The following is a 27691-nucleotide window of genomic DNA, read 5'->3' on the forward strand; positions in this document are numbered from 1 at the left end:
ACTAGGTAACTTTTAGTTCACACCAGCGTCACACAGGGCAGTCAGAGTGCAACACTTCGGTTTACTCTGCAATTCACACCCCCACCACAGCACAGCAGAGACAACCCCTGAGACAAGGGGTTACGAGGACAGTGTCTTGAGAAAAGGATAATGAAAAATTCATGAAGTGTGCACGTTTGCTCTAAGTGTGGGAAGAGTATGTCAATGCTCACTTAGCACAGGGATGAGTTATGTCTGAAAGAGAATGCAAGAGCCATAATAAGATTATCCTGGGATGAACACCAAGCCAGATGATTCGAGGTGCACATTAAATATCAGAGTATGCAGCTCAAATAAGGGGTAGCCTATATTCCACCACACCAGTCAGAACTGAAAAAAGATCATGCTATAAGACTTTCTGTGAGAATGGCTGAGGTAGTGTTTGTAGTGTAATAGTACAAGATATTCAAAGGTAAGAGCAGCAGTATTTGTATAAATAAATCAAACATTTTAAGAGTTGTGTTGTACACTGAAAAGACCTCAATACTTCTCAAGTGAATAGCTTCAAAAGTTTAGATTCCAAGCGAACACAAAGTTAGCAAACCTGAACGGTTACAAATATGCACTCAGAGGCATGATTAGCCTTTCCTTTGAAAGAAAAAAGCAGATACACCAAATTTGAATTTTAAAATTCTGTGACAGACTCCTATAGAAAGGCCTGATGGCATTTAAAAAAAAAAAACGAAAACAAATACAACCCACCGTTTTATTTTTCATAATTTGTAATTTAGCCAGGACCAAGATACAGATGCAGTGAAATCCAAAGCAGAAAAATCAGAATGTAAATAGCAAACTCATAAAAGAAAAACTATCAGCAGCTTCCAAAGTCAAAACAAATTATAAAAACTCCTTTCTTTTTTCCATACACATCTCATCAATTTCTTTTGCTCAATAAATAGATTAAAAAAATAGCCAATAGTAGAAAATGGTTAAGCAAATCTATCCAGAGAAAAATGGAAAAAAGGCATCTTAGGGTTCTGGCAACTCTGCACTGCAACCACATTCTCCACCACAGCAATGTATTAAAGGGATTGTTTTCCTTTGCAACCACTTTGAGAGACAGACTTCAAAACTTCAGGCTTTTTCACTTTCCTCTCCTCCAGCCTCTCTCTGACCTCTACATACATGAAGCCCAACTAGCAACGGACCAAAAAAACAGCACATTACAGAATTAATCCCAGAAATCAGTTCCAAGCAGGCAGACCCCTGCACCTGTACACAGCTCTACTGAAGTTTATGGGACATTATGTAGAAAAATGGAATAATCTGCACAAATCCAACTGAGGGATGAGAGCCTAAATCAGAAATGTAATCACCTTCCAATCCATAATTTTTCCCCACTTGTTTTACAAGTGTTATTGTAGAAAATACATTAACATCACAAAATTATAATCCAAAAAGAGCACAGAATTCTATCAAAATTTGCAGAAATATTGAACTGATGACATAACAATATTGTTCTATTGCTTTGGCTTGGCAAACCGGCCAATTGAGAGGTCAAATAATGTCAACTGATCAACTATTATTTGACCACAGTCAAATACCAAACATTTCAGCAAGAACCTGCTGATGCACACAATGTCATGATTGTATCATGTATACTTCTGTTTTTCAGAACTTAATTTCATTGTGTTTTGCATTTTCAGAATTAAAATAACTCAGTTAAGAAACTTGCTTTTGTAAGTAGATATAAATAAGGCTAAGCCTATTGGAAACGATAAAGTCTTATTCTTTTTTGTTACTGTTCCAATAAAATCAGTTCTTTAAGATATATGGACCATTTTTGACATTTGACAATATTTTAATAATTATTTTTCTGGTCATCTGACCAATTATTTATGGACCAGTCAAATGCTCAATCTTATATTGTATACTACTACTAGGTAAGAGACACAATTTTGATATCTCCCTCTCTCCCCAAAAGCTGGAAATACTGTAGAGGCATCATCCTCAAATCCTCAGCAAGTGAGACCCCAGTCCTGCAAACAGCTCCACGTGGGTACATGGATCACTGAAGTTAAATGGACACTCCGTGGACACAAAGAAATGGAGCACTGTGCAGGATCGGGGTCTTGCACTGGTCAACAGCAACCAACTAGGTAAAGAGCAGCACTGCTGGCTGCTGAAGAAGTCCATTCTGGCTCAGCTGGGAGGAAGATGACTATGATTTGGAAACTTAAAGGGGCACAATACATCAGAAATCTAGTATTCTGTAATTGTTCAAAGTAGTTTCAGGAACAAACACCTGCTCCTAAATTCCCCTGTCTGTAGGGCCTTATCAAATTCATGGCCATGAAAAACCATGAAATTTGGTCTCTCTCTCCATGAAATCTGGTCTTTTGTGTGCTTTTACCCTATACTATACAGATTTCACGGTGGGAGACCACTGTTTCTCAAATTGGGGGTCCTGACTCAAGAGGACACTGCGGGGGGGGGGGGTCACCACATTATTTTAGAGAGGCTGCAGTATTGCCATCCTTACTTCTGCACTGCCTTCAGAGCTGGGTGGCTGGAAAGCAGTGGCCGTTGGCTGTGTTCCCAGTTTTGAGAGCACCACCCCACCAGCAGCGGCACAGAAGTAAGGTTTACAATACTATGCAAATGCCACTGCGCTGCTACCTTCAGAGCTGGAGTCAGAGAGCGGCAGCTGCTGTGGGCCCAGCTCCGCAGGCAGTAGCACAGCAGTAAGGGTGGCAATACCATACCATGCCATCCTTATGTCTGCACTGCTGCTGGCAATGGCTCTGCCTTCAGAGCTGGGCTCCCGGCCAGCTGCCCCCGCTCTCCAGCTACCCAGCTCTGAAGGCAGAGTTGCTGCCAGCAGCTGCACAGAAGTCATGGAGCAGTACCACAACCCTCTCCCCCCCCCCCCCACACACACACACTAACCTTGTGACCCTTCCCCGCAAAACTCCTTTTTGGTTTAGGACCCCTACAGTTACAACACCCTGAAATTTCAGATTTAAATATCTGAAATCTACACTTTTTTAAATACTCTGACTGCAAAATTGACCAAAATGGACTGTGAATCTGGTAGGGCCCTACCTATCTGTTTTGCGGATTTTACGGTCACACTTGCTTATTTTTAAGTGTTTTCCTGCTCTTTGTTGCTGAGTGAGAGATCCATGCAAATAAAGGAAACCAAACAGAGGGAAAACATGAAAAACACTAGAGTGCTGCCAAATGCACAAAGTTATAGAAATCATAGGCATTGATCCTGGAAGATCTTCCATGCTGGCAGATCTTTGTGCCAGTGCAGAGCCCCATGAAAGATCATGGGTATCCACATGGGCACAACAATGTACACCTGTGGAGCATGTTGCAGGGCCTGGGCCTTAAATGTCACCACCAACAACGATTGAGAGAAGAAAAGTCACACATTAGTATTATTTTTAACATTCTGTCAAACATTTTTTACAGTGTTCCTTTAAGAGTAGGGCAACACGGGAAATACCTTATCAGGACAGACCAATCAATTGGCATTTCAGCTCTATAAATTATTGTATTCTATGTTTGTCTGGAAAGAGGTGGGGATGTGGCTTACACACAGAAAGAAATGTGTAAGCAGTCTACTATAGGATGTGAACTTCCTTAGTAATAAATAAAATAAATAAAAAATCTGTATTACAACAACAAACAGAAAACAGCTCCCAAAGGGAGAAAACTGATTAACTGATGCAATAATCTCTTGTGTAATTTAACAAAGTGGTACAAATGCTTCAGATGTATGAATTACATTTATAGGGTGAAAGTAATCTCCGAAATAAATTAGTATTTTCTTTCTCCAGTCCTAGATGTTTTGCAGGAGAATAGTCAGTACTCAATGTACCTTCTATCAGGGAAGTTTGTGGCTCAGGCTGTGCAAGTTACACTGCTAAAGGAGGGGGTTTGCATTAGAAGAGGGAAACCTTTCTTCCCTTCAACCAAAAAGATAAAAGCAGCAAAGAATCCTGAGGCACTAAAGGCGCTTAAGAGGGAATTATTTCCTATGACCTATATAATGTCATCAACCGGCCGGTTCCTATTCGTAGAGGAGATCTAACTTCCTAATGAGATGGAGTCAATAGCATAGCCCTTCCTGGGGGAAGCTAGAGAGTCTGTCCAATCGATTGGGAAATGGGACAATTATTAGCACCGAGCTCGAACAAAAGGCGGTAGAAAAGCGTCCTCACGTTTCACCGGCTCCGTCCCTGCCCCGGTATCCTGCACCCCAAGCGGGGGCAGACCCAGTTTGCGGACTGAAGGAGGCCGGTTTTGTTCGGCAGGGAAGGGGCTGAGCTGAGGCATCGCTCCTGTTGCCACACGCAAGGTCAGAGCAGCACCGACCCAGCCCTCCGTTGCACACGCCGCCCCAGCAGCCACGGGCGCAGGTGACGAGCTCGCGAGCCCCCCAGCAGCGCTGGGGGCCCCCTGCGCGCAAGGGGAGAGCGGGCCCGCGCTCTGGCTTAGGAGCTGCGCATCCCATTTCCGCGGGCGCGCGCGGACTAGAGCGCAGCGCAACGCAGCGCCGCCTCCCTTCCCAGCTCGCGGCGGACCCCCCCTGCGCCGGGGACCCATCACCACACTCCTCGGGGCAAGTCTGTCCCCGCGCATCCCGCCTCACAGCCCCGGCCCTCCCCGCCGCACTGTGCACGGGGCCGTATCGGGCGCGGGGAGCCGCCCCAGGCCAGCGCAGCCCCGGAGAACAGACACCCACCCACACGTGGGCGCCGCTCGCCAAAGAGCGCGTAAAGCGCCTACCTGGCTGGGGCCCCCTCGCCGCTGTGTCTGGGGCCGGAGAAATCCCGGGAGCGGCCCCGGCTCGGCAGCCGCAGGAGGAAGGGGAGATGCAGGCGGCCGCCTCTGGCTCAGCTGGCGCCGCGGGAGGAGGCAACTCCCAAGAGCAGCAGGTAAATCCCTCCTGGTTGTTGAGCAATAATCCTGCGCCAGGGAGGAGCCGGGGGGAGGGAGTGGGCGCCGTCCCCTGCTGCCCCCGGGGCTTTGTTACCCCTGGGCTGGTACCTCCAACTCCGTGAGGCTCGGAGCCTTTCAATAGCTCCCACAGCGACTTGGGAACAATAATAAAGTTTGTGTAGCTAGGAGGCCGGGGCCGAGTGCGTGACTCACCGCGAGCCCCAGACTCCCAACAGCGAGAGGAGGAGCTGGAGCCCGGGCTGCGGTGGAAGTTGTCTTACCACAGCGTCCCCACCTTCTGCTGCTGCGCCCCCTTCAGGCTGCCCTTGTGCAAGCGTGCCACCCTAGCATAAAAATAATGGGCGGGTGCCGTGCCTGCTCCAGGTGTTTACTAATTGCATGGGATCATTGAAGCGCACGGGGGAAGTTGCTGCTGAAAGAGTTTGTGGAGCTAGAAGGATGATGCTTCAATTTCAAGTGGGATCTAGGGTGAATTCTTGTAAATTGAGATTGGGGTTGAGTAATACATTTTAACGTTTTTAGAAGGTCTCTTTCTATAAGTCTATAATATATAACTAAACTATTGTTGTATGTAAAGTAAATAAGGTTTTTAAAATGTTTAAGAGGCTTCATTTAAAATTAAATTAAAATGCAGAGCCTCCCCGCCTCCCTGGACTGGTGGCCAGGATCCCGGCAGTGTGAGTGCCACTGAAAATCAGCTTGTGTGCTGCCATTGGCATGCATAACATAGGTTGCTACCACTGGTTTAGATCATAGTTCATCGTAAATCCATCTACCCTAGTTCTTTTCCATACCTTGTTTTTTTAATTGTATATCAGAACCTATCTTTCTCTTATTCTTCTGAGTGAATGAAAACCAAATATTGACCTTGATATTGCATTAATTCTGTACATATGAAGCCACAGTTGTCAGCAAAATGATTTATTGTATTATTCTCTGCAGTTCAAACCATTATCTCAAGTATTGGAGTGCAACTGAAAGCACCTGCTTTATACAAGAGTGGAAACAAATTTAAAAATTGTATTAAAGTTATTGTTTAAAATTAAATAGACACAAGTGAAAAGGGAAGATATTGTACATCTAGGGTCAGGCTTGAGTTATGAGGGATTACAGGTATCGGTTGCAAGGGTGAAGAGATACATAGATATCACGTAATTGGCATAGACCCAGATTGGGGTGCAAGAGTTTTTAAAGTGACAGTGGATAAGTGGGCTTGGGTACACCACCCATGGAATGTATAAGGAGTCTAAGTCAGTATCGTTGTAGCGAATGAGTACATGGGTGGGGTGCGTCCCTTGGTTCGTCAGCGAAGGAAGTGGGTTATTTCCCTGGTCGGCAGTCTCAATTATTCAGTGTGTTATTGATGGTATCCTGTGATGTGTTCCGTATAAATGTCTTTGGACCACCTAATGGTGGCGGACATCATGAGCTGTCTCATGAGCCAGGTGTAGCATTGACCAACTCTGCACGCTCTCAGAACCAGCTCGTTGTGGGGGTTCCATGAGCCCAGGGCTCCTACGATCAGGGTGTATCTGGACCTCATAGCTCTGGGCTGTCAGGATTTCAGCCAGAGGGATGTACTTTGGTGCCTTCCAGGCTCGGGCCAGTGGAAGGCCAGTGACCTGTTTTCACAGGGCACCGTGACATCTACCACGAGGACCTTCTTTTCTGCGTCCATCATGACGATGTCGGGTCACAGTCTGCTGTCCCAGGGATGGCCGAGTCGAGGGTGATCTTCCCCAGGGATGGTGGGATGGCTTTCAGCAGCCATCAGGACACGGGGCAGGGTCTCGTTTGTGTAGTCACACTTCCTGCAGCGCTTGTCCCAGTTGCCATGGTGGATGGCTCCGTTGAGGGGAACGCAGTTGAGTCAGGCCCTGTGAACGAACCGCCAGTTGGCAAACCTGGTGAAGCTGGCACCTCAAACACCTTGCCCTGGTCCGGTGACCCCATAGTCATCATACCCCACTTAAGTGATGCAACAATCCACAATATTTGTCAGTAATAGAACAAACACGGGATCTCGTCCTGCGGCCAGAATTCCCAGGAGTAGCTTAGTCATGTGAGTAGTCTTGTGGTCTCTGCAAGTAAGAGCTTCAGAATAAGACCTATCGATTAACAGGATAATGAGGTTTCACTGTAATTGTAGGAAAGAACACATTTTGGGGTAGGGGAAAATTAAGGCATAATAATTAGGGATGTATATTATAAATAATATCTACATTTGATAAGATGGGGAAAACAGGTAATCATTTGTGGTGGGAGACACTAGCTGATGTTGTTACATATAGTGCTACAAATGCTTTTTTCTTAGCCTGAGGAAGCTGTTCAATCTTAGAATGTTTGTACTGTTAGTTGTGTGATGCTGGTTGTCTGTGGAGAGCTGTGACAAGTAGCAATCAATGGTGTTTGCTCTCTACCTAGAGCAAACTAGATTCAATTCTTGGTGCAGAGTTCACTGGGAACTAGACACTGGTGTTTTAACTGATTCTTGAAAGAGAGAGCCTATGTAATGGTTGACAAGATCTCATAGACTCTAGGACTGGAAGGGACCTCGAGAGGTCATCGAGTCCAGTCCCCTGCCCTCATGGCAGGACCAAATACTGTCTAGACCATCCCTAATAGACATTTATCTAACCTACTCTTAAATATCTCCAGAGATGGAGATTCCACAACCTCCCTAGGCAATTTATTCCAGTGTTTAACTACCCTGACAGTTAGGAACTTTTTCCTAATGTCCAACCTAAATCTCCCTTGCTGCAGTTTAAAGACACAATTGTATAGTATAATATAGAAAAGTAGCACTAAGAAAATACCCAGACTCCATGTCACTGATTTCTCTTCCAAGAGGCAACTAATGTGGCAGGCCCAGAACAACTGCTAACACTCAGCAGAGAGGTGACAGTATTAATGACCATTATAAATCTGAAAGAAACATTAGTCTAAGGTACTTATGTCTCAGTGAGAGAGAATTCCACCCCAAATACCTTAATATAACAGTGACAGACTACCTTCATAAGTAGTTGCCATATTTATTACACATATTACATTTTTTCCAGAAGCTGGGATTGGGTGACAGGGCATGGATCATTTGATGATAGCCTGTCTGTTCGTTCCCTTTGGGGCACCTACCATTGGCCACTGTCAGAGGACAGGATACTGGGCTTGATGGACCTTTGGTCTGACCCAGTATGGCCGTTCTTATGTTCTTTTTCCTTTTAAAAAAAAATATGGCTTTAGCTGTATGAATTAGAACATCAGAATAGTGATTCCAAACCTGTGAATATGGCTTTACCATAGATCAAAATGAGAAGAGAAGATTAAGGTAAAAACTCATTCAAATAAAAGTGCCGTGTAACTAAATAAAAAGAATAAATTCAGCAAATTCCGTGAATATGGGAAGTACTCTTCCTAAAGATCTATACAATAAATGAATAAATTAATCTTTCAGACTTATTGTATCTATCGGTAACTTCTAGATCCCTACAAAGTGTTTTAAAACCATATATATTCAGTCAGAATGACAAAAAGATAGTTAAAAGGATCTCACTCCAAAAACCTTCCTCAGCCCTAAATAAAACAATTGCCCCAAAATCCCAGACCTCCACAGAATATATACACCTGCAATGCATAAAAAATGTCCTTCAAGCAAATTTTCTCTGCCACTTTCATATCTACCCCAGTCAGACCGCCTCACCTGAAAAAGACTGGGAGTATGCCTTGAAGATTCACTAAATATAGGGTCAAATGAAACAAGGAAGGAAGCAAATTCCAGAGACCAGAACTTCTCACTAAGAATATCCTGCTGCTGTCTCCTTTTTAGACTTGGAATGGGTATTAGTTCAAGTACATAGAATACTTGCAAATGTGCTGCTATTATCCAAAAAGAGACTCTCAAATAGGCCAGATAATTTAGGTCATCACAGGATAGAGCCAGTAACTTAAACTATACCCCAAAATGAACTGTCAGCTAGGGCATGTCACAATGCGCAGGTGTAATATTTTGTGTGAAACATCACTTCATAAACAGGCCTGTGATTTCTGTACTAGCTGCCATTTCCAGATGTTTTAAGATATAGCCCCATTACAATAATCCAAGGAAGATTATTACAATAAGATCCATATCTTGGGGGAGGAAAAAAAGACAAAACCTCCTCCTAAATGCAAATGATAAAATATGCTCTTACGAACAGCTGCCATCTGAGTAATCAAGAATAGCTAGAGATCCAACAGAACTCCCAGGCTGTAAACCTTTGAAACAGTGGGCATACCCTCTCAACTAAGGATGCTGATATCCCAGTTCTTCCACTTGCTTCTCCCATCCCTATAAGCATTTTTCCTATCATTCCTGCACAGTAGCGGAAATCCCTGGGTAACTTAAGCCTGGTCTATAGTACAAAGGTAGGCCTACATAAGCTGCCTTGTGCATGTGTCTACACTGAAACCTGTCTTCCACTGATGTGAGCTCCCCATTACTCCAACATACTAATACCACTTCCCCAAGAACTGTTGAGCTATGGTTGACGTATTATGGTTGATGCAGCACGAATGTAGACACTGCATTACCTATGTCGACCCTAATAGTCCTCCAGCAGCTTTCCCACAATACCCAACACTGACCGCTTTGGTCACAGTTGTGAACTCCACTGCCCAAGGGTCATGGAGACTGGAAGCTCTCCCTACCTCCCCCTTAAGCCCTACATGTTTTTGAAATGCCTTTTAGTGATTGTCCATTTTGGTGAGCACACTTAGCAGCTCTCCACTGTTGCATGCAACTGCCCAGCTGACTATGCTGGCTACATGCTTGGGCCTGTGGAGAGAAGAGGCTGTGAAGGCACAATCTCGGATCATCCACAGAAACGTGGACATCTACGATTAATTTGAATGGTGGATGCAGGGATCAGCAGCAGTGCCGCATGAAAGTGAAGGAACAGCAGCAGGCATATCAGAAGGCCAGGGAAGCTGTCAATCCAGTGCCAAGCTGCAGACCTGGCCCTTTCACAAAAAGATGCATGCCATACTTGGCGGAGATCCCACCACCACTTCGCACAGCGAGGAGGAGGTGGAAGAGGAAGAGGAGAATGGGGGATGTGACCAAGGGATCCAACTGTGGGGTGAGTAGAGACCTGTTTGAGACTCCACCACAATCCAGTCAGTCGAGCATGTGCAAACCCGATGCAGAGGAAGGAATCTCGGGTATGTATGTAAGTTTATTTACCATTAAAGTGATAGTGTCCTCAACTTAGCAGGACATAGCTATTGACTTTTCATTAATCTACTCATACCTGTAGAGTTTGGGGTGGTGTGTACATAAACAAACTAGTCTATATCCCCTTCCCTACCACAAGGATGATCTCAATGAAACTTTCATGGAAGTACTCTGCAATCCTTTCCAAAAGGTTTTTAGGGATGGCAGCCTTATTTCTTCCTCTATGATAACTTTGGCAGGTACTATTGCAGTAAACAAGCTAGTAGCATATGGGCCTGGGCAACTTCAACTGTGTGCCTTTGTTATCCTCAGAAGTGAGATAGCTAAAATCACCACCATCTGTTGAAAATGGTGCCAATATTCAGTGCCATTGCCTTATACTCCTGGTTTCATGCAACTGAGCATTTCTCTCTTCATTTCCCTTGCCCCTGGCAAGGCATACTCTGTGTGGCTGGTGCTGTGAGTCGCACCATGCACAAGTGTCAATGTCCTGTTTAAAACTTTAGGGAAGGAAGGGAGCTGTGAATCTTGACTTTCATTTTTTGTTGTGCCTATACTGACAATGGTAACTTTGTGTTTTATCTGTAGCTGCTGCTGTTGAGACCATGAGGGGTTCCTCCTCCACACCCATGGAATGCCTGAGCCAGATAAGGAAGAGAAATAAGAGATTCAGGATGACATGTTCAGCAAGATACTGCAAGCCAGTGCTGTATCAGACCCTGAACAGAGGACCTGGAGAATTAATATTGCAGACTGTATGGAGAAAGGCCCAGATGCCAGAGAGGAAGATGCACCAGGATATAATGGGATTTCTCTGGCAGCAAACATAGATGCTGCAGAGTCCTGTGGACCTACGGGTTCAATAATCCTGGACTCACCTCCCTTTGGTGAACTCCAGTACACGGAGAATTCCACTATAGCACACTCCACCCCCCAATAACCACTGCTCAACATTCCACAGAGTATCAGGAGTCACGTTCCTACCCCTACTGGTCCACACTAGGAGATATTAAGGACAACTACAGCTTCACCTATGAGAGCCATAGTAGCTGTATGTGTAGCTAAAATGGACATGAAGGTTCATTCTTCAAGTTCTGTTCCATACATTTGTTAAGGTTTTAATGTGTTTGCTTTTAACTTGCACAAAAAATTTTGGAGTGTTTTCATTACTCAATAAAACAGTATTGTTTGGAAAATAATTCACCTTTATTAGTTCCCAACATATGCTGCAGAGTGCCTGGTGGAAGTGAAAGCATCCACTTACTTGTTATTGTACAATATGACACAACTCATAGGATCAGCGACAAACACAGTGTAATAATTATAAGTGTACAGCAAGCCCCACAAAAGTAATAGGTGCAGTGACAGTGTTATATTCATAAATGCACACAAAGCACCACACACTTCCTAAGAGCCCCCAAGCTTTAGGGCCAGGTGGGGAACAATACACCACAGTGCGTTACTGTGGATCACTGTTAAAGTGCTTTTTCAAAGCTGCCCTGAGCCCTAAAGCTCTGCTTTGAGCTCTTCTGATAGCTTTTGTGGCTGGCTGTTTAAACTCAGCAGACAGCTTCTCCACCTCCACCCCAGGAGCAACTTTTCCCCCTTTTCCTTCACAGATATTATGCAGGAAACAATAGGCACCTCTAACCATTGGGATATTTTTCTCACTGAGATCCAATCTTGTGAGTAAGGAACACCTGCATGCATTCAATCTAGCAATAGAACATTCAACTCTCATTCTGCAGCTGCTAAGCCGGTAGCTGAATCTTTCTTTGGTGCTGTCAAGATGGCTGAAGTATGGCTTCATGAGCCAGGGGAATAAGTGATAGTCTGGGTCCCCCAGGAGCACTACTGGCATTTCAACACTGCTAATGGTAATCTGCTAGTTGGAAAATAAACTCCTTGCTTGTAGCTTTCCAAACAGTCCTTTGTTCTTAAAGCTATGAGCGTCATGTACCTTTCCTGACCAGCTAACATTGATATCGGTGAAGCATCCCCAGTGATCCACCAGCGCTTGCATAACTAGAAAACTAGCACTTTCTGTTGATGTACTCTGGGGCAAGGTGGTATGGTGCCAAAATAGGAATATGTATGCCAGCTATCGCCCCACAGCAATTAAGTACCGTGTTGCTGGAAATCCATCTATTATACCCTGCACATTGTTGAGTGTCACAGGCCTGCGTAGTAGGAAGCTATTAATGGCCCTGCACACTTCCATAACAATGGCCTGTATAGTGGATTTTCCAACTGCAAAATGATTTCCAACTAACTGGTAGCAATCTGGTGTTGCAAGCTTCCACAATGTGATTGCCGCTGTCTTTGCCACTATCAGTGCAGGTCTCATTCTGGTGTTCCTGGGCTGGAGGCTTAGGGAAAGTGTGGCAGATCCAGTAATGTGGCCTTGTGCATCTGAAAGTTCTGTAGCTATTGCTCATCATCCCAACCCTGCTGTATGATATAATCCCACCAGTCAGTTCTTGTTTCTTGGGTCAAGAAGCAGCACTCCACCGTTCACGGCTGTGAACACCAACAATCTTGAATTGGTTCTCTGTGTATCCCACCGCAGTCTGCCCTCCAGGAAACTGCCATATTCCCGGCAGCTCTACTTGCAGCTCTGCAAATACCAGAGGGTCAGGCATCCTGTGCTTGCAGAGTTCATAACAATAGGTCAGAGCTGTGCTGGCTCCATGCTTCTGTTAGAGATGGCAGACAGCAGCAAGTCCCATGTTGGTTTGTGGGATTTTTAAAATAAGCATGAAAATTATGAGCTAGAGATGGCATTATAGGGTGGAGAAAGTTGTGTGATGGGAACTTGACCCTGCAGTGCCAGTCACCCCTGTGTGACAAATTTCTGCTCCACTAAACATTGCCAAAACTTTTCAAAAGACAGCATCCTGGATGGTGGTGAGTTGTACACTGGGATTCCTACCGCACTGTGCATCAAAACAAGCAGTCCTGGTGAGTATGCGCAGTGCTGATACAAGGAGCCAAATAGGCATGTGCACAAGCAACATACTAACTGCAGTAGCTTCATGCCAACATAACTTGCATAGGCAAAAGTTTGTAGGGTAGACTGTGTAATCTCCAGCATAAGGGGCGTGGCCAGAGTTGTTCTTCACTCCAAATATTCTTGGCTGCCTGAATGACCCTTTGAGGCTGTGAGCAGTCAAATGTAAATTAGAGCAGTCTTAAGGGCTGTTCTGTGTTAAACTAGATATGTTCCCAACTAGCCTCTGAATCCAGGGGGGCTGCAGTGGTGGCATACTGCCAACTTCTTATCCCCTGTTGCACCAAGATCCAGCTCACAATTAGGGCCTTTATCTCCCAGGGTGCCTGGCTGTGAGTATCATCTAACTTAACTATCACCAATTTCAGAATTAGGTTGTCTCAAATAATTAGAAACAGATTTATTAGAGAAAAACAGTGAGAGAATCATCATCATAAAGGTAAACAGAATAAAAATTCAGTAACAGCTAGACTAAATATCGTGCCAAAGTATAATTAACTAGGCCAGACCTTTTAGTTTTGAACCAATGACTTAGCAAAATTTAAAATCTTGCATTTTAGAAAGCTTGCTTTCCTCTCGCCAAACACTCCAGCTGGTGTTCTCCTGAATAGTGACCTAGCTCAGCTAGATGTCTTCCCATGGTCCTCTCCCTCCTGTAACTCAAGAACAGACCAGCTAAGGCTCAGGTTTGAGAACTGTTCATTAGCATGTTGAACAATTACCTCACAGGTTAGTTTAATTTGTAAATACAGAGTTTCAATAGCTCTAAAATGTGATGTAATTTTCTCCTTACTTGAATTTAGCACAGAATATAAACTTACTGACATCGTCATAGGAATAGTAACAGACAGCTAACACTTTAATGGGCCATTAGCAAGTTACATGTTCTTTCTCTAGTGTTACAGTTCTCAGTATTTTGAATTTGGATTCACAATTCACTGTTATGCTTGTATCTTTCTATTCAAGCATATATTATCATATAGCATAGTGATGTGTTTGAATTTATTATTCTAGAGTCGATGGGCTTAATATACCCTCTAAAAAAACTCAAATCATAGTTCCTGAAATATATAATGTATGCACACCTGTAGGGCCAGTGCTACCATTAAGGCGAACTAGGCAGTTGCCTAGGGCGCCAAGATTTGGGGGTGCCAAAAAGCGGTGCACCCAATTTTTTTATAGCAGTTCCTCCCTGAGCGCATGGTCGCTGCTCCAGTTCTCCTGCCTCCCAGGCTTGCAGCGTCAATCAGCTGTTTGGTGCCGCAAGCCTGGAAGGAGAATTAGAGCAGGGGCAGCATGCTCAGGGAGGATGCGGAACAGAGGTGAGCTGGGGTGGGGAGGTGCTGCACAGCTCCCCGGGGGGGGACACCTGTCGTGGGGGGGGCACCTCAGGGCAGAGCGGGCGGTGGGGAGCTGCCGCAGGGCTTGCAGGAGGCATGGCGGAAGTTTCGCCTAGGGCGCGAAACTTCCTTGCACCGGCCCTGCACGCCAGTGGTTTAGTAATTCATAAATGCATGTTTAAGGGGTTTTTTTCCTTTCATTTATGGGTAAGGTTCTCCTTCAGTGGAATTTCTATCTTTAGCGTGGTAATATGTGAGTATACATTCTATTTTGGAAAATACTTTATGCATATTGATGAACTTTTACCCACTAGGAAGTCTTAGACTTCCTAGCTGAACTCACTGTCATTTACACAACAGTTCATAATAGTTGTGATGATGCTCTCAACAATGGTGCAAGAGTGTGAGTACCAACCTCAGGGCAAACTGTTAACAAAACAGAGCACAAATCCCCAATTGGTTGGAAGTTCCTAACTCAGGCCTGGTCTACGCTACACAGTTAGGTCCACCTAAGGCAGCTTACATCAACCTAATTATGTCAGTGGACACACTACAACCTTGCCCCGCTGATGTAAGTGCCCTCTTATGCTAACATCATAACTCCATTTCCATGGGAGGCGTAGGGCTTATGTCGGTGTAGTTAGGGCAATGCAGTGTCTGTGCAGACACTGAGTTACTTTTATTGGCTGTTGGCTATGTTGTCAATTTGAGGGCTCCCTGCTGGAGCTGTGAAATTGACAAGAAAGCCAGGCAGCTAGAGCTGACCTGACCCTGGCTCTCTGCGTAGGGAGCCGAGAAATCCCTAGGGGCAGCTGGGCTTCCAGTGGGGAGCTGCATAGAGCTGAGAGGCCTGACTTTCAGCCCCCCACACCACCCCTCTTCAGTTGGTGGAAGCACCCCTGGTGAGGACATGCACCACTAACAGAAGGTGGGTAATGTGGACACCAGACACCACAGTAGGACATGTTTCTAGAGCACATAATATATGACCTTTGCACGGTGTAGGAGCCTTTCCTTTCTCCTCAACAGATACTTTATCTTTTCCTTTCCTCTGCACATTTTAAATAGACATAGTTGAGGCCCAGCCTTGTGCTTTAAATCCTTCAAATTGCATGTGAGAGGAAGTGGACACATGATCGTTCTTTTGCCTTAAAAACAAAAACCCTCTGTGGGCTATATCAGTGTTCAGATTCACTTTGAGGATAGGAGATTCTCATGCCTCTGGTGGATTATTGTCCCCTCGCTGGGTACTTCTAAACCATTCCTGCCAGGGAAGACTTTTCTCTGACTCATACAGATGCTTAATAGTAAGTTGTTTGCCTTAAGAATACACTAAAGGGATTCTTTTAAATACTTTTCCTATGGAGAAAATACCAAAAATCACTCTCTAAGGACTCAGTCCTTCTCTTCAAATTACAAATTGCTGTAAGGGCCCAGTGGGAGTTTTGTCTAAGAACTATATAAAATATGGCTTTTAATGTAAATTTGATTGGCAGTGTCACTTTCCTTTCTTAGTTATGGTTGGCATTTTATTTAAATGGATACATGCCTGTGCTCCTACTCCATGCCCTCCAGCATGCACATGTGATACATTGGGTTTGCCACTGAATACATGTTCAAGTCCCTTATCCTAGCCCTCTATGAAATCCTCTTCAACAAACTAGATTTATCGCTGAATTGTCTCTGATTTAAAAAGCAAAATATTGGCAAGTCTGTCCATATGGAAACCATGAGAGAACCAAGAAGTATTCATGTTAAATGCCAAGTGTAATACATGCCTCCATAGAAAAGACAAAGGTTTACTCCACTCGTTACAATGAGACACTACGCCAGTTCGTCAGGGGAGGAGTTGCTCACTGATAGTTGTAGAGCATGTACAGCTGATAACATCCATCTACTTCAGCAATAATCTGCTGCTCCATCTGAGCTCTTGCACTTTGGCCTGGCTTCAGAAGAACTCCCACTTTGTGCTCTTAATGGACCAGCTCCCCAAGCACTGACAGCCAGAAGGGAGACCTTGTTTAATGTAACTGGCAGGTGTGTCACAAAATGAATGAAACATACAAGCTGCCTATTGGCAAGCCCACTAAATGTATAAAGAAGGGTGATCTCAGGCCATCTATGACAGGACTTGAAATTAGAGTCACTAAGGCCTTGTCTACACTGGAAAGGGTTTGCCAGTTATATAGGCAAACCCTCCTAGTGGAGACACAGCTTAATCCAGCAAGATTATAGCATGTAGCAATTCCCTGAACAAAGTAGATGTTTTTGCTGGTATAGGTAAATCTACACTAGGACTTTTGTCATCATAGCTATGTTGGTTAAGGGTTTGAGTTTAACTGTTTTAAGTGTAGACCAGGGTTAAAAAATTCTGGAATTTTCCTGAACTAAAACAATTTTGTGCCTGGGTTATTGCTGAAGAAAAACCCCCAGATGTTGTTGTACCTGAGAAGCAAACAGAATTCTTGCCAGGACTTTTCAAACAACTATGAGAGCTACTGTCTGGCAGTATATCTGAAAAGAAGGATAGACAAAAAGGGATCAACTGACAACCAAAAGATGGTGCTTATTTAAGAACAGTACAAAAATTATTAATCAATCCTCAAAAGACCTCTCTATTAGTGTATTAATACTATTTCTTTAAAGGATGTGGGAATGAGGGGACTGGGGTAGGTTCTAGGCAGAAGCTCTACAGTGAATCAGAGAGAGACAGAGTAGCTTTTGGGCTAATAGTGTTTTCCTTATTCTAATAATGTTACTTGTTTAGTACTAGAAGAAAGCGACTCTTTACTATTGTCACAAATCTTGTGATGTCAGTAGGTATTATCTATTATGGAGAAAATAAGACACTGAGGTTAAAGGTGACTTGTGGAGGATGAGAATGATCGTTTGCACTTTTTTTGTTGTGTTTTGCTTCTTTATGATGTATAAGGAAAACTTCATTTTTTTCCCTCAAAAACAAAGTTGTTTTTCTTCTTGATTTTCTACATTATATCTTATCCACCCTGTTTTTCTTATTGAATCTATGGACAAGTGGCCAATTGGTAGGATTGTGACATCAAAAGGTACTGTATAGTATGCAAGTAAAACCAAGTTAACTGAAAGAAGAAATTATTTTTATTTAAACTATTTAAAACGTGTTGCTTTTTTCTGCTTTTGCTACTACACTATCTAACTCAAATAAGCAGCTGGGGAGAAAAAGCTGCCTTTGTTAAAGATTAATCACTTCAACTCTTCAGTTAAGGTTTGAGAAAACGCAATACAAAAGACCTCCAACATGTCTTCCAGCTAACTCAATGTATTTTTTTTAAAGTAAAAACAAAATGGAAGACAACTTTCACATTGCCTTTTGTTTGTGATAAAAATGCCAACTTCTTCCCTTCCAAACAGAGGTATGGGTTTCATGTTCATGGCATACCAACAGAGAAGTTAGATAAAAACATAACATATTATTTCAGGAAGGCTGCAAATTAACACTAAAATCCAGAACTGTAACACACAAGACCACACAAAAACCAAAAACAGAGAGAGACAAAGCAGGCTGCTCCTTGTGGCAGCCACTATGCTGTAGTCTGGCTCTTGGTATAATGACTGCTGCTAGACCCCAAACACGTTTCCCTACAGAGCCCATTAGCCTGCAAACAATACCAGGAAAACCCAGTGATATTTAAAGTGGTAGCTTACATCTTAAGTATAGTTTTCAATACACTATAATGGGATTTGCCCAAGCAAAGCTTATTACAGGTTTGGGGCCTAATTATGCAGATAGGTGCTTTAGAAAATAGCACTAGGTGCCAAACAAGTTAGGCGCCTAACTCCCACTGAAGTAAAGTATGAAATCAATGAGAGTTGGATGCCTACTCTGCTTAGTTGCTTTTGTAAATCTCACTAGGTACCTATCTGCATTGTTAGGCACCTAAACACCTTTGAATATCTAGCCCTTACTGACCTGTGAAAGGCAAAACAGAGAATCTATAGTAGAGTCAGTATTGAAACTCAGGATGTTCTGCCTTTCAGATCAATCTGCTAGTTGTTTTGATATGCTTTCCCTCTTCTGTCCTGTGTGTGTGTCTTGTCCTGCAAATGAATTACTGTAGTATATTATTTGATAGAAGGGAAATGTACTTATTTATTATTTCAATCTACCCATCTCTAGCAAAAGAGTAGAATATCTAATTAGTGCCCTAAACAGTTTGCATTCAGTATTTACAAAATTTCATTTTTAATCCAATCTCTATTCAAGAAATATGGAGTATCTTTGCAGCATGAATTGTACAAAACTGTCTCGTACAAATTAAAATCAGATTTATATAACCATTATCTAGAACAATATATTACCAATGTAGATTGTCAGATGCTATTGTCTTGAGAATCTCTACAACAGGCCAGTTGCTTTTTAAAATCTTATATTAAACACCTTTGTGTTTTTTTAAATCCATCATTTTTTAGAGACTCCATCCCTTAAAATGTAGTAATTGGAGATCATAATCCTGATGGAACTCAGTGGCTTTCATTTGTCTGACCTGGCAGCTGTGCATTAGTAAAATAAATAAAATAAATAAACAGCAACATCTGCTGCAGTCACCCAAGGTTTATTGCTGGAGTTCATCAGCGTTTGATGGGATGGCAACCTTCAGCTGGTCAGTTCTGCTTTCCTTAGCAGAGATGATTGTATTCACTAAAAATTAATATGAAGAGTTTGGGGACCTGTGGGAAATTATCTCACCTGCCAGATTACAATAACCAGTATTTGTTCCCAGTACCAACATAAATCTTTTTTAAACCCCTGCAAATGTGTGTTTTGTTACACCATAGCATTCCCGCTGTTCTGAAAGATTATGTTTTTGAAGAATGAGTTTAAATGTTAAAATATGCAAATGATTAGCTTTAGCAGATATTTTATGTTATCAATATGAGTAAAAATTCCTTTATATGTAAGGACAGATAAAATGGCGTAAGTCTACATCTTAAAAAAAAAAGTCTGCGTTTGCAGTGTGTTTGAGGGCCCAACCCTACAGATTTCTGTCTTTGTTTATAGTCCTTATTCAGACAGAACTTCTGAATAGTATGCTGGGCCATTTATTTTGGCCCAGCATACTATTATATTCAGTGTCACACATATTGCTTGGAAACTTGGGTTTATTCAGACAGAATGTTCAGCTAGAACCAAATGCAAAGTTATGCATTGAGGAGCAAGGCATGGAGGCCATACCTACAGAATGAGGGACTGTATCTTGGAAAGCAGTGACCCTGAGAAAGATTTAGGGGTCATAGTGGACAAACAATTCAAGATGAGCTTCCAGTGTGATGGTGTGTCCAAAAGAGTATTGTGATCCTTGGATGTATAAATGGGAGTAGTGAGTAAGAGAGGTGATTGTACCAATGTTTATGGTATCTATGAGGCTGATACTGGAATACTGCTTACAGTTCTGGTGTACACATTTTAAAAAAGATGTTGAAAAACTGGAGGTGCAGAGAAGAACCACAAAATTGATTCAAGGGCTCGACAGACTTAAAGAGCTCAATCTGTTTTGAAGAAGTAGACTAAGAGGTAACTTCATTACAGTGCATAAGTACCTTCACAAAAGAAAAAGGACTCTCTAATTTAACAGAGAAAAGCGTAACAAGAACCAATGTCTGGAAGTTAAAGCCAGACAAATTAATGTTAGGAATTAGGCACAAATTTGTAACAGTTAGGGAATTCACCACTGAAACACACTACCAGGGAAAGTGGCAAATTCTCCATCTCCTGATGTCTTCAAATCAAGACTGGATACCTTTCTGGAAAATATGTTAGCCAAACCATTCAAGTTATGCTTCAGTCAAACACAAGATTTTGGGCTTTGTGCAGGGATAACTGAGTGAAATTTAAGGACCTGTGATATACAGGCGGTCATCTAATGGTCCCCCTTGGCCTTAAACTCTGTAAATCTCTGAATTTACATATAACGAGCTTCAAGAGAGCAGCCACCCTAAGAGCCACCTGCTCATGCACACTTCAATCTGGTAAAACTCCCTTTGAGGTCAATAAGAGTATGTCAGTGCTACAGCTGGGAGCATGCCTCTCAGCCTGAATAGACAGACACACATTAGCTATGGACCATTCTGTGACATGGTGGTGGCTCGGGCTAGACATCTGTGCTCAGACCTAGACAGTCAGGCAGGCTTGGAATGAGGTGTCTAGCCTGTGCCCACTGCCCATGCTACAACATCCACACTGCTATTTTTACCATGCTACCTCCAGCAGAGCTATGTTGGTCTGTATGTCTGGGCTGGGAGGCACACTCCTAGCTGCAGTGTAGACATACCCTAACTTAAGAGTTCTGCTGGAATAAAAAGTGCAAAATCAGTTTCCTAATCAGCCAAATTTTGCCCTGAGTTCCACCAGAACAACCCCACTGATTTCAGTGGGAGATGTATGGAGATAACTGTGGGCAAAGTTTAGCCTTGTGAATGGAAATTTGATGCGTCTGTGGAAATCTTTAGGTACCCAGTAGGGGTTACTCACCAGTCATAGGCAGACCATTACATCTACCTGGAGACCCTCTGAATTCAGTAGAGTTCTGCACAGGTACATGTGGTTGCACATGCAAATCTGATTGGAGGACCAGGGCCCTGGGTCAACCTCCTTTGCTTCTAACCAGAATTCCATCTGGATAACTGTTAGTTAATATACTTGTCATTGTACATTTCCTGCCACCCGTCACATGGACTCAGCAAATCAAGACTTCACCTTAACAATGTGCATCAACCCCAATGCTGATACCTTCCAGTTCCTCAAACAGTTGTCTTTTTGTCTGGTAGCACTCTGGGAATCAGTTAAACATGTTATCAGAGTATTAAGTAACTGATCAGATGCTCAGCACAGTGACCTACATCTATGACTCTTCAACTTGACAGAAGAAAATAAAGTTTTGCTTCTCCTCTCCCTCCTAAGTTCTTCTCTTGACTCCATCCTGAATTTAGTAAGACTTGTAGATGAGTGGACCTCATTCTATTGTCACTAACGCCACTCTAATTGAGAACTAACTCAATTAAAACCAGTGGCTTTGCACTTGTTTAAACCAATGTAAATAAATCAGGCACAGTGTGTTAACATCTTTTTTTGGTGAAATTGTAGCCGCTTCTGGTAATAAATTTCCACACCAGCACTAAAGGTCAGATTCTCTTCTCATTTATGCTGGTGTAAATCTGTTGACTTCAGAGGAGTTGCTTCTACTGAGATCAGAATCAAGCCCTATGTATTTAAGAAAATAACTATGTAGAGTAGACATTTGTTTTATGCAGGCTGTTCTCACTGCTCTGAACCTGAACCTCCAGTGTACAGAGAGCTGCTCCTGACAGAAGCAGGATTTCTGATAGCAGAACTGTCCAGTGTGGTCCCTCTACCACAGCTCTTGTGCAATCCTGAGGACATCTCCATACCATACCATGTAAGTTCATTGGTGTAGCATGGCTCCAGGAACTGTGGGACTTCTCTGCGCTCTGCAGGAGAGGAAGCTGACACTTATTTCTTTCATTTTTAGTCAATGGAGTGTCCCCTCTTCTGGGGTTTGAGTGTGTGCCCCCCAATGTGGAGTTGGTTAGGGAGCCAAAGGGGCAGAGGGTTGGGTGGAAGTGGGATACTCCCCTCTAAGAAGCAATAAGAAACAAAGCGGTCAGAAGAGTTGTGCTGGTAGCGTAGAGAGAGCTGAGGATGGTCAAAGTTCCCATTTCTCCCTTCATCCCTGGAGAACACAAGTTGCATGCTCAGAAGGGAAGGGAACAGGGAAGTGCAGACAATTCCTGGTAGCTAACAGTCCTGATGTTTACTGCAATAAAAGCTACTAGCCTGATGGTACACCTCCACCCCGATATAACACGACCTCATTTTCACTGGCCTTTACTATGTTAGACGTCCAATCGCTACTAATCTTTTTGTTGAAAATACACCGCTACCTCGATATAATGCCACCTGATATAACACAAATTCGGATATAACGTGGTAAAGCAGCGCTCTGAGGCAGCAGAGCTGCGCACTCCGGCAGATCAAAGCAAGTTCAATATAATGCAGTTTCACCTATAACGCAGTAAGATTTTTTGGCTCCCGAGGATGTTATATCAGGATAGAAGTGTAGCTGCAACTTCTGTTGAATTGATTGAAGTTAGTCTTTTTTAGTTTCCTAATTTCTTTTCAGTCATAGCTCCAAAATCAACAGAACCACAAAAGTTTTTGGGCAGCATGATAGCACACAGGACTGCTGAAACAATTTGTATAGTAAGGGTGCTGAGAGCCTTTGAATCAAATTGTAAACCCTGTATATGATGGAAACCACTGCAAACCAGGGGGTGCAGTAGCATCCCTAGTTCCAGCACCTATAATAGCACATATTTATACAGAATTGCAGATAGTTATTCTGTTATTGAGGGCAAATAGCTATAGTTATTTGAACTAGAACTGTACATAATTCATATCTTAAGTGTGAATCACGATATTTTTAATCACACAGAGTCATATAATTCAGTATATTGAGACCAGAGTTCTTAAAAAGTTGCTGAGGCTGATTCTTCTCTTATGCTCATTTTATGCTGGTGTAACTCTGTATTATGCTGGTGTAACTCTGTATTATGTAACTCTGTACTCTGTATTATGTAACTCTATATTATGCTGGTGTAACTCTGAATGGAATTAATCTTGGCATAAGTGAGAGGAGAATCAGGCCTAAATAATGTTTAGCTGAAATCATATTTTTTTCAAGTTTGCTAAATCCACTTAACTGCACATAAAAATCAAGGGTACCATTCGTGGAAATCTAATTGTTTTAATTTCTCACACAAATCTCTAAGGGAGACAATTGGGCAGCGAACAATTTCCTGTGCTTTAATGTTTCTGTGCTGCAGTACTGCTCAAGACATTCACAGATTTCTTGAGCTTTATTTTTACCGGTGAAGAAGTCTGTGAAACCACTTAACTGGAAATTAGCTTGTATTAACATAATCCTGTCCACTAGCTTTTGTAGATGATGGGAAGTACTGACTTGCTGAATCAAAGGAGAGAGAAGGGTTTGATCCAGCATCTGACTTTCAAGACTTAAATTAAGTTCTGGTTTCTCATCCTTTGATCGCTTTTGCTCATGACTGCATGTAATCTGACCCCCTCTGCCATCTAATTCTCATTAATTTTTATACATCAGACTCCTTACTCCTCCACTTTCATCAAGAACAGAAAACAATTTTTCTCAAGGGAATATTCGAGCTTCACTTATTTTCAACTCTGGGTCTTAAAAATTCTGTTGCAAAGTTGCAATACCACACTATACCTATGATACTCAGAACTTTCAGGACATTCTTTTTTGTTGTTACCCTGCCCCTCAATGGTCATATGTTGAACTGCAATTTTACCTTGCGTGAAACAAACTCCATTGACATTAAATGCTTGCAAACTGAGTATGTGATAGAAATAGCTCATCTGAAGGGTATTTCATGCCTTCTGTATAGCTTGTAGCAAAAATCATTATTAATTTAGAGGAGAATATGGGCACCGCATAAGTAGATATTTCAAACCCTGGGAGACACCTTCTTGATTGATAATACAAAGTACATACTCTAAAATGTAATCAATGTCTAATGCTGTGATGCAATTTCACACATGGAGATTTAGGGGAAGACTTTCCTAAAATAATGGACTTTTGAAATGACACTGCGAACAAGCTTTGAGGGAAAGAAGGGAATAATGAGTCTACCTATTGCCCCATGAAGCCAGTAAGCAATGCATGCTGAGTATATGATTTAAACCTACCCAGGTGAGACAATGCATTAGGATGTTAAATTTGGAACTTCTTGGATATTACAGGATCCTGTTCAGTGTTTTTAGAACCCTGCAATAACTTTACTAGTTATACAGCAAGGTATATTTTAAATATGAGGTCGGGGGGTGGGTCAAATACATGCTTCGTCAATATTTTCACAAAGCATGATTTTGACACAGTGTTTCTACCTGAACTTTTAGCAAGAGACTTTTACTCTTGTAGGCTTTAAGTAACGTGCTTAAAGGGGTTATAATTTACGCCCATATTATTACCTCTGCTTCTGCAAATGGAGAGGACCAAAATCTAATAAATCTCTCCTATGGGATAGAGGGACGGGGATCTGGTGCCACAAGGTCAATGTCCCAGGGACTTGGGTGGAAAGGGGTGGAGGTGGGGACTTCTGTGCCCCATATGATCTCTCCCTGTTAACCAAGCCTACACATTTCCATTCAGAAACCAGAAAAGGAGTAAGCTTGAAACAGCACTCATTTGTACTTAGTCCACTCCAGAGCTGCCCTTGTCAAGGAGACCAGAGCAAAAGGAAAGCCCCAGGATGGAATGGACAGACCCTTCCCACAGATCAGAAGGTTGCAGACCCTGCCTCCTCTGGCTGAACAATTTGCTATCATATAAAAAAGTGTAAGGCTAAAATCTAGTTCTTCAACATCAAGAAAACATTGTCAGTACAAAAAATGCTTGCAGGGTTGAAAACAATCTGGGAATTTCATCTGAAGATTAAAATCTTCCAAAGCAAAGGAATTATGCTTGGTCCAGATGAAGGAAATCACCTCCTTCTGCAGCAATAATCCAAATATCATTCCCTATACTACAGAAAGCTCTCTGGGCCCCATCTACACTACAGCAGGCCAAATTGAAAGAAAATGATTCATGATGGTCTTGTAAACAAGTTAAATAATTTTAATGCATCTTTCCTTTGAATCTTTCTCTGTACACAGTTTTTGGCTGTGAATTAGGATAACAATCTTGTTCTTATTGAAGTCAATGGCAGAATTCCCACTGATTTCAGTGGGCGCTTGATTAGATCCTTGGCCCTTTTTATAAGTAAAATAACAAATATTCCTGGACGTCTTTCCAGCATTTTACTATTTCTTGTTAATTAGGACTCAGATCAACCTACAAAACTAGGACTAAAACTGCTTAGAGTTTAATACCTAGCCGGTACAATTGGCCATATTGCACCTTTGATTTTTAAGCACCACTCCCCAAGTTTTGTGCACAAATTGATTGTGCACTGTGTCTCAACATACCAAATTGTGAGGTATATTGTGAGGCTCAGAAACTCCCACTAGTACTCCAAACTTACAGATATTATGGATATAGATACACCTCTACCTCAATATAACACTGTCCTTGGGAGCCAAAATATCTTACCGTGTTATATTGAACTTGCTTTGACCCACTGGAGTGTGCAGGCCTGCCCCCCCGGGAGCACTGCTTTACCGTGTTATATCCAAATTTGTGTTATATCGGGTGACGTTATATCAAGGTAGTATTTTCAACAAAAAGATTAGTAGCGATTGGACATCTAACATAGTAAAGGCCAGTGAAAATGAGGTAGGATCAGAGGCTAAAATTGGGAAAGAACAAGATAAAAATTACTTAGACAAGTTAGATGTTTTCAAGTCACCAGGGCCTGATAAAATACATCCTAGAATACTCAAGGAGATATCTGAGCCATTAGCAATTACCAGCGGGGAGTCAGCGTCTGTGATTACAAGTGATTGAGAAAGAAGGTGATGGCTATGGAAGATAAATTAAATAACATGAACTAGGATTTGGGAGGAGAAGTGGATGAGACACAACCTGGATATAAGAACTAAATCAGGACAAGAGGAGAGAGCAAAAATAAACTCATTTTCTCAACTATATCAACAGTAGTCAATGCAGATGGAACTGGTAGTGGAAGGAGGATATTAAAACCCACATGCTGAGGTAAAAAAATTTTTAAGGGAGGAAATATGTAGGACAAATTTCTCAAGACTGTAGGGACAAAAGTAAACAAGACTGTCTGAACTTTAATACAGGCAGTCCAAGCTCTTTGAACACAGGTCTAGTCCAGTTTATTGCTACTGACTCACTGATACCTCTTGCCTAGTGTGCCAGATATCTGCTTGTATACACTGCAGAAGTCTCTGCTCTTTCACACCTGGCACAAAGGCAGCTGGAATTGCAAACCAGCCAGCTGACAGGTATGGAAAGCAATCTGCCATACAGAGAGTTGGTTAGGAATGCTACCTCTGATGCAATACCATGGATGTTAAAGAGAGAGAGCTGGGGCATTAGAGAGGGGAATGTTACACGTCCTCATTAGCTACTGCACATCTTCTGCCCTGGCCTTCCTCACAGCATATTTTATAGCAAAATAGCCTCTGTTTTCCAGGTGTATTTGATTTTTCTGTGTTGCAAGCTAGGTACCTATATGTAAGCTACCATTTCTCCTTCTTTTTAGCTTTAATACATGTTTTATTCTTGAGTATTCGTGTCAGCAATGGATCTAAAATAGTATTTATAGCAGATGTTTTGTGGATGCTATTTTATGCTCACAGTAGTACCGGTAGTCATTTATTGAAGGGTAAAGAAAAGAATTGTTCAAGGAATATTTTAACAATGCAATATTCTGGGAACACAGAATGGTATATTTCCCTGTCACACAAACATTAAGTTATACTGTCTCTCATAAAATAATTGAATGTGATGGATTTCTGGGAGCAGTATATTAAATCTTATCCTTAAAAAAGCTAGTCATTTTCACATTACCAGCTAGCTGGATTTCCCTTTGACCTTATACCTGACAAGCTGCCATAATTTTTGTTTCATGTTTTTGTGTTTTTTTGATTTCAAATTAATTTGTGTCAACTCTTGGAATTTTCACTCCAGAATAGATTTAGTCAACTCTGTCCACTTCATTAATAAGTGTTTACATCTCAAAAATATTGCCATAGTTGGCAGTAATTGGCAGCGTTGTTATCATTTTCAGCAGAGAGTTTTAGGATTGAATTGGAATGGTATTGGCCATTTCACCCCTGGATATGATCCCATTAGGTCAGCACAGAAGCACGTTGTCAGGGAGCCTGTAAGAACTTCCACCGATGCTGCTCACACTAAATGTGTGCTGTGGATAAACTGAGAAGTTCAGACCTGATCCAAAGCCCACTGAAGTCAGTGGAAAGACTCCTCTATTGACTGTAATGACTTAGGAAGCATGTTCTTGTCTACGGATAGTGGATTAAAATAAAGTTAACTACTGCAACATGGGGATGGCCTTAATGTTTGCTGAAATGGGGCAATCCTATCCCAATCTAGAAGAGAGCTTGGACGACTTTAGAGATGCAGCAGCTGAAAGGCTAGGGGTAAGTTTCTGTGAAGCACC

General features: G+C 42.4%; 2 protein-coding genes across 7 annotated transcripts in view; one reads left to right on the forward strand and one right to left on the reverse strand.

Moving 5' to 3' along the window:
* Positions 1-4860, reverse strand: part of FAM160A1 (family with sequence similarity 160 member A1) — a 156488-nt gene extending 151628 nt beyond the window's left edge. For 5 of the 6 annotated variants that reach the window (XR_004000520.1, XR_004000521.1, XM_030563554.1 and 2 more), the window contains exon 1: positions 4780-4843. The gene's annotated coding sequence lies outside the window, so the exon portion shown is untranslated. Of the gene's footprint in view, positions 1-4779 lie in introns of all 6 variants that reach the window. The other variant, XM_030563553.1, reaches the window with a different exon arrangement.
* Positions 4632-27691, forward strand: part of SH3D19 (SH3 domain containing 19) — a 169797-nt gene continuing 146737 nt past the window's right edge. Inside the window, exon 1 of the mRNA XM_030563551.1 lies at positions 4632-4928. The gene's annotated coding sequence lies outside the window, so the exon portion shown is untranslated. The remainder of the gene's footprint in view (positions 4929-27691) is intronic.

This window comes from Gopherus evgoodei, chromosome 5 (genome assembly GCF_007399415.2).
Source record: "Gopherus evgoodei ecotype Sinaloan lineage chromosome 5, rGopEvg1_v1.p, whole genome shotgun sequence".
NCBI classification, from domain to species: domain Eukaryota; kingdom Metazoa; phylum Chordata; order Testudines; family Testudinidae; genus Gopherus; species Gopherus evgoodei.